General features: G+C 48.8%; 1 protein-coding gene across 5 annotated transcripts in view; it reads left to right on the forward strand.

Annotated features, from left to right (window-relative positions):
- Positions 1–15665, forward strand: part of LOC135916043 (unconventional myosin-Ia-like) — a 215447-nt gene that overhangs the window by 157866 nt on the left and 41916 nt on the right. The window lies entirely within an intron of this gene.

Here is a 15665-nt window from a genome sequence, read left to right on the forward strand (position 1 = left end):
CTAGAAGATGGCAGAGTGAAGTCGGCTTTATCAACAACTCGTACCAAGGGCAAGAGTTTGACTTAATAGTTCTGCGGAAACCCGCAATGTGCAGAGACGTAATTAATAAAGGGACAGTTAGACCTCCACCTAGGCGTCGCTAATTGCTACAGAGGAAACCCATACGGGTTCCTCAAAAGAAAAACCGTACAGATTTTTGTTTTTATTTTCTCCCTGCCCTCACACCCTGCCGCTCGCACGATTCTGTACAGTACGTACTTACTCCAAGTCGCGCACCGTCTAAACAATGATTTCACGTACATTGCTTTTTTATTTATTTCTGCGAGGACACGTGGAGGAAAAAGAGAGAATCTAGAAAGAAGAAAGAAACCCCCGAGAGAAACTGAACGCACACTCATACACAGTGTCGAGCATTACGCGAGAAATGAGTCATGACTTCTTCAGGCACATGCTTATTGCGTACAGTCTCGCTTCTCCTTTTGTCGAGCCAAAAAACGTCTAAGAATGAGACCGGAAAAAATAACAGACAGCAATGAAGAGAGGCACTTCTTAGGTCACCGACAAGTGCTCAAGCCCGAATCTGTTTCTTGCGCTCCTTCTCTCAATCCTAGACCCTCTGTTTATTTCCTGCCACCGTTGTTGTTGCCGCGGCTGCTTCTTCAGATCTTACCTACGTCCCCTTTATTTTTTTTCTCATTTCCCTCCCCCTCGTGTTTTTCTTTTTTTTCTTTGAAGCCGTCGGCTTCCTCATCGCGTGGCTCATTCTCGAGACGACCTCCGGCACCAAAGTGCGCGCGCAGCGACAGCGCCGCGTGGCGCAGTAGCGGCCGGCCATCGCCGCAGATGTGTATAAAGAACAGCCATAATAGATGGCGCCTGGAAATGGAGACCCCCCCTTTTCCCTCTCTCCCCCACCTCCTCGCTAGATAATAAAGCAACTTCGCCCTGTTTCCTCTCTCTCTCTCTCGCTCCAGGATCCTCTCTTCCTCAACTTCCTCATTTCTCTCCTCTACTCCTCATCTTCGTCTTTCTCTCCTCTTCCTCTTTTCTCTATCATCATTTTCATTTACTTGTTCTCAGCCACCGACCGACAGCCCGCAACGTAAGAAACACCACAGTTGCGTGTGTGCGCGCGTGTGTGTGCGTGTATGTGTGTGTGTGTGGCGGTCGTGGCGGTCGTTGGCTGTTGTGAGCTTGATTGTCCCGACGACTGGAAGGGTTTGAAGGGGTGAGGCGGAGAAGTCGCAGTGCGTCTGGTCGCACGCTCCTGTACATGAGGCAGGATCCTTCGCTCTTCCCTCTCCCTGCACACTCCTCCCCCAACCGCTCCCTTATATTGTGCCGTGCCAAGTGTGGTTCCCGTTCTTTCTCTCTCGACTTTCTCAGATGATTGTCCGCTCTCCAGTGCCGTTTCTTGGTTCTTCTTCGCCTGTGTCTTCTTGAGTGTGTTTGTGCTGGGATTGTCGTTTGTGGAATGGATAGGAACCCCTAAAAAAAAGAAAAGAATATGAAACAGGCAAGGCGCAGAGAAAGTATAGTCCCCCCTCCGACACGTCTTTTATGGGATGGTGGCATTCATTCAAAACACTTGCCTCTTGTGGCTCCTTTTTTTTCTTTTCTTTCTATCTCGCTTTCTATGCTTGCGATCGTGATCCCGTACTATGGCACTCTCTCTTGTTCTTCAGCTTCGGCTCGCTTGATTCGCGCGCCCTTCTTTGCAACAGTGTGGGCGGAAGGAGATGAATAACAATATTTCGGCGCGGGAATTATAGCGCCGGCGACTTGAATGAGCGTTTCATTTTTATTTTTGGAAAGCTGTACACTCCCCACACCCTCTCCCCCAACTTGCCCGACCGCCATATGGGCGCGATGAATGACGCAGGCCTATGTAGAGAAGTGCAATGCTGTGTTTCTTTTCTCCTTATTCATTCAGTACTTTTCTCCGCTAGGAAATGTCCTTCGTTCCTGTTTTTGCTCGTTGGGCGTATTGTGGTGCTTGCTCTCGGTTATGCAAGCAATTCGCCGCTGTTATCGCGACATAAGAGGCCTCAAAACGAGTGTAAATGGCATTCTCAAAGCGCAAGGACTGACCTTTCTTTTTCGTGTGAATTGAATAGGAATGGCCCAGAAGGCCTCGTGCTTTTTTCAGGAAAAGTGGCAAGTTCATGATACTCATCAAAGTTATGTTCTGTCTTTTGCAGCGTGACATATAATTTTATTTAAAGTTACTTACGTAATGCAAAACATTTACTGCTCTGCTTCGGCGGCGACAAGAGGTATTTCTTGTCGAGACAAAATCGGTGATGCGTACCCCATATACCAGAATATGTTAATGTCCATAGACAATAGCTTTCTCCTCTCCTCTATGAGATGCATTATGCTTCAAACCTTTAACACCTAATAGCACGGAGCTGGTAAGAAACATACGTTATAAACATTATAAGGCTTTACGAGTGAATGAGTCGGCTGTTGCAGAACGAAAAATCATCGCCCTATTATGCACTAATTATGAACAGGGATGCTAGTTGCGTGCCTCCTCTGAATACAGGGGAGCCTGTAAAGGTGGCCCAGCAGCTTCCAGGCGTTTTTTCGGGGGCACTGGGGTCGTCTCAACGTCTTCCAGGAAACCCGGGGGGTTTCCTTCGAGATCGCGTCTAATAATTTGAACGCATCCTTATGTCGGATGCTCATGATCGCATTCTACAGCTATTGAGTTAACGTTGCGTATTTCTAAGAAGAAAGGACGGGGCGGTGCGGGGGGGGGGGGGGGGGGGCGTCGGGGGGCGCTGTTGACGCAGACCCAGAAAAGGGGAAATAATGATTAGGCATTGAGTTAAGGATTGCAGGCACTGTTTGGAGATTTTTTTACATGCACTAGGGTAGCACAGAATACGCACACCAGCTACCCGAGCCATCCCTGATTGCCGCAAATCACCATCGCCTGCACAGCAGCCGTTCGTTGGCAAGTTCCAGTCGATCCGATGACCTGACAGCTCCTCGTCCGTCATGGCCACGCGAAACGATGACATCTTTCACTGAAGTTTATACTGGATGCAAACGTGACAAATATGGAGCGACGAGGTGATCACGCAGAAATTCACGTATCTACGTCTGGTCTTGAGTCTCCGAATTGACTAGAGGGAATTGTGGCGCTAGTGTCTACGGGAGGCTGCAACAGGGCAGTTCAGCCAGCATGGGCTTGATGTGCAGTACATGGATTTGCCTTAACTTCGTGCTTCTGGCTTTAGAGATGGCGTCGTGACTTCGTAAGGGGGTCATTTTAAAGAAATTACTGCGTTATAAATAATTGTACAAACAATATAATTGTTCGACGGCAGGATTCGAACACAGGACCTTAGCACAGAAGCCCAATATTGAAACTATTACGCTGCGTACGCATGGACATGCTGAGCCACTGGGATTATAGCTGTGATTATGCGTGCTTCCAGAGTCTAATTACCTTCTGCATTAAAGAAGGCATAATTTGCTTGGATATTTTGGCCAATTGAGGTCCAGATAAAGCATGACAAACGAAGCCACAAGAACGTTTGAAGCAGCGAGCATGAAGATAAGACGAATCTATGTACTACCCATCATTCCGATGATCGCAGCGCCAGAGTTCCCTGTAGTAGTAGTAAAAACTCTATAAAGAGCAACTATTGTATAAATAGGCTCATTTTCCATCTAAGTAAATGTCGTGGTTGTGTCGGTCTATCTGTGTGTCGTCGTTTCCTCGTGTTTCGCCTGGTGATAGGGCAGAGAACAACCAGGACGGGAGAGCAACAACGATCGGACGCCGACGCTGCTGCATTTTAGCAATAGTGAACACGGTTGCGGTCACGGTCCGCCCGATCTTAGAAACGCAGGTGGCGTCGAAAGTGAGAATGAGCCGCGCGCGGCCTTGATTCGGATAACGCGTAACGTATGCTGACGCAACGCGCCGCCCCGAAGACAAAGAGAGCACTCTCTTTGTTTCGCCTTGAAATGGGGGTGCACACCGAAAGAGAGAGAGGGTTGCGAGGGAAGAAGTCAGATGGGGGAAGGGCTGCGCCGAAGCCTTGTTCTTGGCTGTTATGCCAGCCGCGAAGCATCCTGCCGACAGAATAGCGCGCGAGGCCTGTGTAACGGTCTCGCATTTGGAAAGCGCTGCGAGCTAAAAACACGCCCCCGGCGAGATGAAGGGAGGGGGGGATGTGGAGGGGGGGATAGTACAGAAATTGGGAGAGGGCGGGAGGCGAGATGATGCGCCTGCCATTGAGGCGGGAGTTGCGCTGGGTCGAAAGGGGCGCATCAAGCTCGCAGAGTAAGGGATGGGGGTGCGGAGGCGATCCTCGAAGGCTGCGGTTGCGGCGGTGCTTATAAATATTTGACGCACGTAATCTGAAGTGCGAGCACGCCGACAATAGATGCGCGGCGGCGGCGGGCGTGCCTCACCGAGCAGCCTCCTTTTTTTCTCCGCACTTCGCGAGTGATGCCTCGCTGACGTGAGCGGAAGCCGCAAGGCCCGTTATTTGGCCCAATAAAAGCGCCCGCCCCGCTGCCGCGACGATGCCGCCGCGGTCGTCGTTGCATTCCTTCTACCCCGGCTGTTCGCGCGATGTTGCTCGTGGTTCGTGTCGCCTGGTCGTACCCGCACGGCACGCGCTTTGCCTTCGGTGCTCGTCGCACGCCGCCGCTTCGACGACGAGGCGACGTGTAATACGTGCTCATTTTTTTGCCATTGTCGGTGTCGTTTATTGTTCCCCGCTCGCTCTGTCTCTCTTTCTCTCTCTCTCTTTCTGTTTCCATGTTTCACTCGCAACCGTCGGAGAATGCACGCTTCAAAGAGAGTCTCGGACCGTTATTTTTCGGACGGGTACTGTTACGAACTTCAACCGCTGCACCACGATAACGGCTTTGTGGTCCCGTAGCGCTCGTCACCCGTTTCGTGACAGAGCGTTGGTAGCGAAGACTCCGAGCCTGGCGTCGATGAGAATAACAAAAGGGACTTTATACATTATATACAGGTTATCATACAGGACATGAACGGATCGGCACTGGGGCCGAGAGCTCACACAAACGCGACTGTTCTCGCACGACGGCGTCCGGCGAAAACGCGTGACACATCTCACCCCAGTCGGGAGCGACCCTCTCTCCAGGTGGGGTCGGCGGATCCTGTTTTCGAGCGGCGTGTCGCTGCTTTTATAATCCCCGAGGCCCATTGTCACTCAAACGGCCCAATACAAAGTCAGCACACGACGGTCGTCCGAGGGGTCCAACCAGCGACCGCGCTGGCCACCCGGTTCAAAGTTCGCGCGCGCGGTGACCTCCAGGCAAGGGAGGTGCGGCGCCGGGCTGTCGGGCACACGCGGACACGTCAAAACACGCTGCTCGCCGAGGCTTCTCCCGCACGACGGCGCAGCATCTTGTCTTGTGAAGGGAGAATTATGGCGCTCGCAGGATAGATTCCGCATCTTGCAGATTCGGAATCCGGGCTTGTGGTAATGGCACAACAGTACTAAGCGCAAGGATGTGGAAACGAGAAGAGACGCCGGGAACTATACGGGGTGTATCAGCTTTCGTGCACATGATCTGTCGAACTTACGGTATACGCGTCACAATCCCCTCGTTATTTGCGGTCAGTGGACTGTAGCGCTTCTTTAGCATCAAATATTTCACCGTTCTTTGTCGTACCCGCAGCTCTCTCTCTCTCTCTCTCTTTCTCTCTCTCATGTTTGTTCACACACGTCTCCTCCCGGCAGATGAAACGGTGGCAGAGAAGACCAAAGCCCCTCTGTACAAAGCGATCGGTGATAGAAGCTTCTTCATTCCCCCTTGCCCTGCCCCCGAAAAGAAAGAAAGAAAGAAAGAAAGAAAGAAAGAAAGAAAGAAAGAAAGAAAGAAAGAAAGAAAGAAAGAAAGGAAGAAAGAAAGGAAGAACGAAAGAGAGAAAGAAAGAATGAAAGAAAGAAAGCAAGAAAGAAAGAAAGAAAGAAAGAAAGAAAGAAAGAAAGAAAGAAAGAAAGAAAGAAAGAAAGAAAGAAAGAAAGAAAGAAAGAAAGAAAGAAAGAAGCATTCTCACTTTTTTTTATTACCACTTGTACGTGAAAATTGCAAAGATGATGGTGTTTTACTTTTTATTCCTCCCGTAACATACCACATAGTCGAAACGAGCTCATACCCAAGTAAGAAGCAAGCTATTCTGGTGCCCATCAAGGTGGCGACTCTGACGACACTATGCGCAAGAAGGAACATGAGATGAGTAGCCGATGCAGATTGCTTAACTCAGATCGCATGTAATCCGAGCATCCTATTTATGCCGTTTTCCGGGTGGGGGAGACCAGAGCATGCGCTGCTGCTGCTGCTGCTCTGGTATGGGCTGATATATGGCGTGTGTGACAACAGTGTACACACCTTGAGTGTTATAGTAACACTTGCTAGCGCTCTGGAACCTCGGGAGAAGTGTAACTCTGTCCGCACTGCAAACTCTTATAAAGTTCATTCTAGTATTCTATTCTAGTTCATTCGTTAGCGAGCCGTTCCGCCGCTTGAGTGAAAGACGATCGCTTACTATTCCAAAAGGGGTACACGGCAACAAGGAAAGGAAGAAACAAACCAAGCCGGGCGCCAGATCCTCAACCCTAACGATCGCTTACGCAACTTCTTGGTCGAAGGGATGACGTTTTAACAGATAGCGGCGATAAACTAGCACGATACGCGCTCACCTGCACATTTCGTCGCAATGCAAGCGGTAGCTAATCGAGGCCCACGTTTCTAAAGCTCTCCTCGTGGAGATCATAACCAAATATGACGGCGGGGAAACAGCGACAGAGAAACGTCTTGCCGGGATTCCAGACCCGACAGCGGGATATCAGGAGTGGGTCTGTAAACAGAATGCAACTGAACGCAGTGGTCAGCGCCTGGGCCGTCATCTGGCCATTGGCAGGCAGGTTCTAAAGGAGGAAATAAAATACGAGACAGAGAAACGGGAGAGCCGCGGTTGGCAGCGAGTGAGAAAGAATCCGCCAGTTCATTGAGCGCCCTTGGCCTCATTACTGTGACGAGCAGACAGAGAATGGAAAGAGACGCAAGCAGGGGGGGGGGGGGGAGGGGGGAGGAGGAGGAGACCGCGGAAGCAAGCACAGCCCGCGCCGGCGTCTTATTCAGGCCCGAGACGAATAGATGAATGGTCGTCGTGCCGGCGAGACGGACAAAAGAGCGAAAGGCGGCCGGCAGAGGCGACGCTCCTTTTGAGCCCGAGCAGTCCAATCGGGGGGTTCTCGCGCACGGCGTGCGTGCAGCAGCATTCTGCCCCGCTGTGACGGAGCGCCATTTATCAGAGGCGGGCCTCGCTGACCAGCGACCGATAAGCATTTATCGGGCTCCGCTATTGGGGCTGCGAGGTTGGGCGGCAGCGCGCGGAAGAAAGAGGAGTTGGGCGTCGGGGCTCGATGGAGCGAAGACGTCGTCGGGGGGGCACTTCTCCCCGCTCTCGCCCTTGTGTCCGGCATACGGCGACGGCGTGCCCGGAGCCAATGTCAACCCGTTTCCTCTGCGGGCCGCCTGTGTTAGTGCGCGCACCGTGGCGTTCGCGGAGGCGTCCTTTGTCGCCGCCCTTTGTTCTGCGGGAGCATTACTCTTGTACGCTCGGTCGAGCCACCACCGACCGGTCTGCTCGGCCGGCATCGAACGATGCGGCGGCTATAGACTTGTATACCCTCCTTTCCCTCTCGAACGGCAGTCTCGCGGTGACGGCAATGTATCGCACGCGCACCACGTGGGCGTGCTAGGCGCTGTAGCGGGCGCCTCGGGTGAGCTCCGCGTTTCATTAGGCACACGATGTCGCTCGGGAAGAGAAAACGTTGCGTGGGTGGCCTTTTGTGTGCGTGCGCGGGCGTGGGACGTCGTCGGTCTGCCTGCGTCCCAGACGGGCGAGGAGGCGTCATCGCTGTGTTGTTCCTCCATGGCGTAGTCGCGCATCCGCGACAGTGCGCGGGAAGGCGAAAAGGTGTCCGCCTCGGCGAGTTGGCGGTGGCGAAGAAACGGAGTCTGACGACCGGCTGGTCGCGCACCTCGGCATGACCTTTGCGGCATCGCGCCGCCTTGCTTGGTTTGCAATGAACAGCGTCGCCGAGCGCGCGGTATAAGAGTTTGCTGCGACCGTCGACGTTGTTTTTGAACGTCACCATCGCCGTTCGTAGGCGGAATATATAACCAATTTAACTGCGGGACTGGTGTAATTTACCAATTCGTAGCTGGTGCTGATTCTGGACACTTCGTGGAACGCCGTTTAGTCGAAGCCGTCTCACCGAAATGTCAAACATTCGAATGCCACCTGATGGGAACACCTTTAATAGAATCGTTTGTTCTGGTTACGTGTACCGTCCGCAAAGCGCGAAAAACAAGAATCTGCGAATATTATTATTCCTGCCGAACTGACAACCTGACAGACTTGTTAGCTCTGTAGTCAGGGGGTTGATTAACTTTGGGTAAGCCGAAAAGCTGCCTTATGTCGCAAACCCTTTGCGACATAAGTACAGCTATAGCTTCTCTCGATATTGCCGAGTTGCAGCGGTGGCTTGTTAGGCAACCAGAAGTGTAGGACAATGTTTAGTTAGACAAATTTTTCCCTGAAAACAAAAACAAAAATAAAGCGTTGTGGTCATCTATCCAAGCGTCAGTTCTCTCGCCTGTCGACACTTGAAATGTATCACCTGTAGCTACACTGAATAAAAATGATGAAGTAAGTTGGGACAGACTGCATGATGTATCAACAGATGATCTATCTTGATCGGTACTGTGGATCTACCATTGACAAAGCAATGTTTACCTATAGAAAACGTCATCTAGCCTGTCTGACTCATTTATGCTGGTTCAATTCTTTTTTATTCAGATTGTTTTTCGAACTAGCGGCATTTGCACCTTGACTGTAGAGGTACAAATGAAATCGCTTGCTATTTAAAGACGTTTTTACAGTGCTCTTGGTCAAGGATAAGTACTCTGATAACGTGAACTTGCTTTTTTCGAGGGGGCTTACTTCATGCCTGCAGCGGTTGATTAACGCTCATAATAAACTCGTAATCTTGTCCTATCCCAAGTGCGCGCATACATGAAAATGCATTCACTGTCAAAAGATGCAACAAAGCCCCATTTGGTTCTACAAGAGCACAGTGACATCGCGAATGTTTCGTGAAAACATTTTTTTTTTAACAAAATGCCTTAGGAGAGAGGAACGTTACACTGAAACTAAAAGTAATTTAGAGAAATTGTAACGTTGTTAATTGATAGCAGGCTTTGATGTAATGCTCTTGTTTGCGTCGTTAACAATATTCAAGAAAATAAAATTAAAAATAACACGTCACAGATGGTAGCCGTATGCACAACCTCCCCAAGGAGTTCGTTGTGTGTTCTGGGAAGTGAATGTTGGATAGCCTCTCGCAAAAAACTGTTTCATAGTTTGTTTGAGGCTATTTTTTTATACCACCTTTGTTCGGGCCAGTACACTACGAGCGAGCGAGTGAGCGGAATGTAAGCAAAAAAAAAAAGTGAGAATGGCCACCATGACAACGTCTGTATTGTCTAGAAATTTTGAGGACGACATGCGGCACATCTTAAATGCTTGCTTGGGCGATGTCCTCTTTGCAATACGGAAACCCTGACCGTAACCTTCCTTTTAAAGAAATGGTGAGGGGAGCCACACTTTACACTAATCTTTGAAAAATAAAAGGCTGTACGCCCGCACAATACATTACAGGGCTGACAGGCTGATCGGGCGAGATAAAGCAGGGAAGAGGGCAGGTTGGTTGTCTCTATCTGACGGGTCATTTGTTCTGCTGCTTACGCTATCGAGGGATGAGAAGCCACACAGCATTTGTTTTGTTTCTTCTTTGTATTTTCCTTTTCTGCTTGCGTGGTATCAGCACACGGCATGGAACGCGATCGCATCAGTCTATACTTGTGGCGTGACGTCAGCATAGGGCGTCGCACTCTGCCTTTGCGTGCCGGTCGCAAAAGGAAGTAAAAAGAAGAAGAGAAAAAAAGCTTATTCATCCGGGAGCATGGAAGAATGCTAGTCATTGAAGCCGCTTGTGACGGGGGAGGGGGGCATCAATCTTAACTGTGGGAGCACCTCAACCGGCGTTCTCCGCACCCTATATACGCGCGCCGCGGAAAGCTTTCTCAGCGTCACTTTTGTTTCTGTGCTCGATGGCGCGCGGTTTAGCGTAATTCGCGTTAAATCGAGAGCCTCGTCTCTCGGAGCATTCGGACTGCACTGGCAGTACGTGAACACCCCAAACTCCGCGAGCTTGTTGCTTTCGAAAAGATGTAGGAGTCTATGGGACCGTCACGTTACACTGAAATGTTGATTTCTCTCCTTTTTTTTTTCTTTTGTTATATTTCCGTTGGGCCCTGGTAAACTTTCGCAGCTGATTGTGCAGCAACCATCGCACCAGTGCGGGGAACAGGAACGGTGTGTCGCGAGTGCTCTTCCGTTATCTACCGAGATTCTTCTGGTGGACACGATTTGTTTCTGCGAGAGTGGTGTTTGATTGGCAGGCCACCGCTGGTTGCACTGTCCTGCGGGCAACGAGGATGGCTCCGGTCCCGATAAATAGTACAGACAATGCGATAAGGCACGTTTACACTTTGGCGACTTCTAAGGGTTCGCCAGGCGTATACGTGATCGATAAAAGGGAGACGTCAAAGCCAATTGTACAGAACATTTAAGAGGTGTTTCGTAGCCAGAATTTTATTTCGTACAAGAACGGAGGGGTCTGTTTCAGTAGTCTTGGCTTCCTTCCAACCTTTTAGGGAGCGTTTTCAGAGAGATTATTAGGGCACTGTTATATCATATTGACCGAAAATAAAGACGGGGACAGCGGAAGAGAGCACAAGAACTACACGGGCGGCATTTGTGTTCTCTTCCCCTGTCCCCGTCTTTATTTGCGGTCAGTAAGGGATGCAATAAATACCAACTAGGCCAAACTGAAGTTCTTCTAGGGCACTGTTGCAATGGCCAGAGGGCTGGCCAATATTCTGGCAACCAAAAGTGTGTCTGCAGTAGGTCAGCAGTGGCACTGTCGCACTGCAACAACAGGCGTTGTAGGCATACCGTAATTTTAAAGATAAAAATACGCTACATTTATTACAGCGAACTTGTGTATAGCTACCCTCCGTCTATACGCGTCGCGTCGACACGAAAAAAATTTTCATCTCCAGTTTCTCGCGAATGCTCTGTAGCTCTCGATCTACTGTAGTTATCTTGGAAAAAATTATACTGAAATTGGCCGCTAAGACGACTCTATCATTAGGCCGAGTTTCATTAACTTGTCGTAATTAGTTCACTGTGAAGTTCTAAACGTTACAGAATTCCCGTCTGCTGTCAGTATACATGACCGTCTACGCAGGGAGTGCGGTTACAGAAAGCGGTTGTGACTCTTGTTATATCAAAACTAGCACGAAACAAATTATATTACTATTAGCCGCTAAGACGAATTTAGCATTATGCCCCGTGTTATTTACTTTCCTTAATTGCGTAATTCACAGTGAAGTTGTAAATATTGTGGAATTCCCGTCTGCCATGCGGTGGTACTTGCACATGCCACTACTTAAAAGAATAAGTATAAATCCCTCCACAGTATACAAAGATGTACGCCTTTCTGTGACCGTTAACAACAACAACAACAACATATACATAGATGCGTCGATCGAGGTAAAACACATCACAGCTTCGCTCCTCGTCCTTCTTCAAAAAGTGGAAGGAAGGAAGGAAGGAAAACTTTATTTGGTCCTGCAAGTAGTGATAATTCATCACTAAGCGGGCCGCTCCCACGTCGGGACCGGAAGGCCAAGCCTCACGGCCACATCGTGAGCGTGCTGGACAGCCCAGAATTGTTCATCCAGGTCCGGGCTGCGAAGTGCAGCCTCCCACCTGGACGCATTCTTGATCGCCGAGTCTTCAATTATTTCGGAAGACCAGAGCATGTGTTCGAGCGTGGCTAAAGCACCACAATCTTGGCAATAAGGCTCTGTATACGTCTCTGGATAAAACATGTTCTGTCTCCGTGGGCAAGGATAAAAAAGTGGAAGGGCTGATGAATTTTTAGAGGGCTATGTCAGCCACTATAATGCGTCTTGTACAAACGCTTTAGGCTGCCAGATGGACACCATGCGTGGGAAGTTATCGTCGAAGTGTATCATTAATTAACGGCTTGATTTTCGTATTCACTAAACTCGGAGGCCATCGCATCGTATACCCGCTGTGGTTGCTTAGTGGCTATGGTGTTGGGTTGCTGAGCACGACGTCGAGGGATCGAATGCCGGCTACGGCGGCCGCATTTCGATGGGGGGCGAAAGGCAAAAACACCCGTGTACTTACATTTAGGTGCACAACTAAGAACTCCAGGTGGGCAAGATTGCCGGAGTCCCCCACTACGGCGTGTCTCGTAATCAGAGAGTGGTTCTGGTACGTAAAACCCCATAAATTAATTTTCAATCGTACCATAAGACACGTTTATTGTGTTCGATGTTTTTTAGGAGAGGGGGGCGGGGCGGCGATTCTCGTCGTTTATTGTCTTTATCCCAAACTTCATCGCCCACTGCGACAAATCTCGCATTCCGAGCCGGGAATGAAGTCACCGCAAATAGTTGCTTGCAATATGATACAACTCGTCCGGTACTGCTCGCCTGTCCGAAAGCAGGTGGAGCTGTCAGCGGCTGTAGTGAAGCTTTCGTCCGAAAAAAAGGATTGAATGACTAAGCGACAAGCTGCATCACTCCGGAGCTCGCGGGTTCGTGCTGAGATTGCCGCCTCAGAGATTCGAAATTAGCCGCAACTAGGGGCCTTGTCTCGGCCAGAATATCTCAGATGGAATAAACAAAACAAACCTGCCACGTGACACGACTCCCTTGAAGCATTTGGAATAAATATGCACTCTTGGTCACTGCGAATAGGAACACTCGCAGTGTGAATTCAAACATCGGTTCTTCCAAATGTACGTCAAAACCACGGTCGCTGCGATTTTCTGTACAGTTCTCTTGCTGAAGGGCCTGCCTCGTGAAAATTCCTTTACTGAAGCGCTGGAAGGATGAAAATTACGGGATATAAACAAAACTCGCCTTCGTTACTATGTGGCTTTGGCGTTGCGCTACTAATAAGCGCGAGGTCGCGGGATCAAATCCCGGCCGCATCGACCGCATTTCCACGGAGGGGAAATGAAAAAAAAAGAAAAAAAAGAAAGAAAAGCCCGCGTACCATGCACATAGGATGCTCGTTAAAGATCTCCAGGGGACGAAATTAATCCGGTGTTCCCCACTACAGCGTGCCTCGTAATCATATCGTGGTCCTGCCATTTAAAACTCCAGAGTTTATTTTATCTAGACGGAAATATAATGTTCGCCCTCTTTCACACTGGTGTACCGTGTGAACTCCTTACGCAACGCTTGTGGTTTCTTAACTATAGCAGTTAACTGTGAACGCTCCGACCGTGAACGAAAAGAATAACCGAGGGGCCCTAGATTTATAGGCCCCCACCACGTGAAATCAACAAACGATGAAGGCAATGCAAGCATAAGGGAAATCAGTTGCGGTTTTGACTGAAATGTATAAATAGTGCTATATATATATATATATATATATATATATATATATATATATATATATATATATATATATATATATATATATATATATATGTGTGTGTGTGTAAAATAAGGAAAGAAGAAAGGAAAATAAATGTTGACAAAAACATGACCGGCAGCAGTTGGATTTTTGCGCGCAGCCTGTATGCAGTGCGACATAAAGTGGCGGCGTAAGCCGCACTTGCGTAGCTTGGATACCGTATTAAATAAAACGAGGGAAAGTTACGCTTTCAAGGCACTTCACATGATCAGAGAGAGGGAGATCGAGAGCTAGTACATTTAAAAGTCGATCTAACGAAACACCATTTTACGAAGTTCCCGATCTAACGAAGAAATTTCCATTGCCCAGCAGTGCCCATGGGGTTCAGTGTTATCAACTCGAATTAACGAAACATACTTGGTCCAACTCGATTTAACGAAGTTTTCCTGAAATAAATGAGTTAAAAAAGCGGCGATTTCTTTCTAATTTTGACACAGACGGGTTATTCTTCGAGCTTGCGCTCTATAGCTATCGTGTTAAAACATCTAGGCACCATGGTCAGACCCCTAGCTTTCATTTGACGAGGCTGTCGCCGCGCCCATGCACGGAACAACCGACTCAACACCGCCTCGGTAAGGGCGGTGGTGGTTGCTTTCTTTAGTTCATTGTTTATGCGACAGATGGCTGGATTAGCGGCAAATACAATGCCGAGGAAGCTTTTGCGTGTCGCTACGTTACAGTTTTAGGTTTAGAAAGATCGCGAAATTCCTTTCTCGATTTTACGAACTTCCCGATTTACCGAAATAATTCGAGAATAGTCACCACCACTTCGATAAACCGAGTTTCAACTGTATCTGAAAGACTTGGTGTTGTTTTTGGTAAAAAGTGGCTAGCAACATGTTGTTTGCGAAGAATGTTGTGTGTATACATCGTTGTGCGTATACAGAGTTGTTCGCGTACAACGTTGCTTGCGTATAACGTTGTTTGCATACAGCGTTGCTTGTGTACGACATTGTCCGCGTACAACGTTGTTTTCATGCAGTGCTGGTGCAGCGTGTGGCCGATTTATCTTTGAGCCTATGAGGAGCAGTTGATCTCTACGAGGCCTTTACGAAGCTAGCTTCTCTGGCGTTCTCTTATCGGCATCGTTTGCTGATGGCTCTTTTTTTTTCACACTGGAGCTGTGAGAACCTCGCTGGGTTTCTCTTGACGTTCGCAGCTTCGCCGAGCTGGGGGAGAGAGAGTTGAGAGAGAGTGAAAGCAGAGTATAAAAATGGCATCGCGCAGCATAGCGACGCGGTGAGGGTGGGTGGAGTCTAGCGAAAGAGAAGGAGCGGTGCGGTGGGGACACAAGCGCAGCAAAAGTTAAACTAAGTGTGCGGTTTGGCACTGCTTTACTGGCCTTCCCCCAGCTCCACTGATCTCTGGTGTTTGGGATAGCAGAGCCACGCATAATTTTTTTGTTTTAGTTATCTTTTTGTTCTTCTTTAGTTTTTTTTGTTCTATTTCACTGTTTTATATTTCTCGTGAAACATTTGCTCACATCACAGAAGTGACATAAGATATTGCCGCATGCTATATGGTCGCCGCGGGTATGTGCCAGGCGATGAAAACGACGCTGAAGTATCGCGCAGTTAAAAAAACAGAGACGACAACGACGTCGCGTTGACAGCTCTGATAAAGTGTTTTCATACGTCTTCAACACCGGCTTTCCCGTCTCTTACTAAGTCGTGACAATATCGCACTGACTGTGTTTTTGTCGCACTTCTATTGTTCATTGGCATGTCACTGTGGAACAGAAGACATTAAGTTACCCCGAGCAGGAGTTTTTCTACGCTTGGCCCCAACACGGGTCATCAATCATTCCCGTGCGCGTGTCAATACCACGATGGCGTGGACATGCCGCCTTAGCCACCTTATTTGTCGCCATGACTCAGGTCGATCCAAGCATTGCGTGGAGGGCTTCCGTGAACTACCTGCGATAATATGGCCTCGTTCTGTAAAAATTATAAATATTCAATACTTGAAATTTTTTCCGTTGCATATTTTTTTTCTGGAAGTATAA

The sequence above is a fragment of the Dermacentor albipictus genome, chromosome 4 (assembly GCF_038994185.2).
Source record: "Dermacentor albipictus isolate Rhodes 1998 colony chromosome 4, USDA_Dalb.pri_finalv2, whole genome shotgun sequence".
NCBI lineage: Eukaryota > Metazoa > Arthropoda > Arachnida > Ixodida > Ixodidae > Dermacentor > Dermacentor albipictus.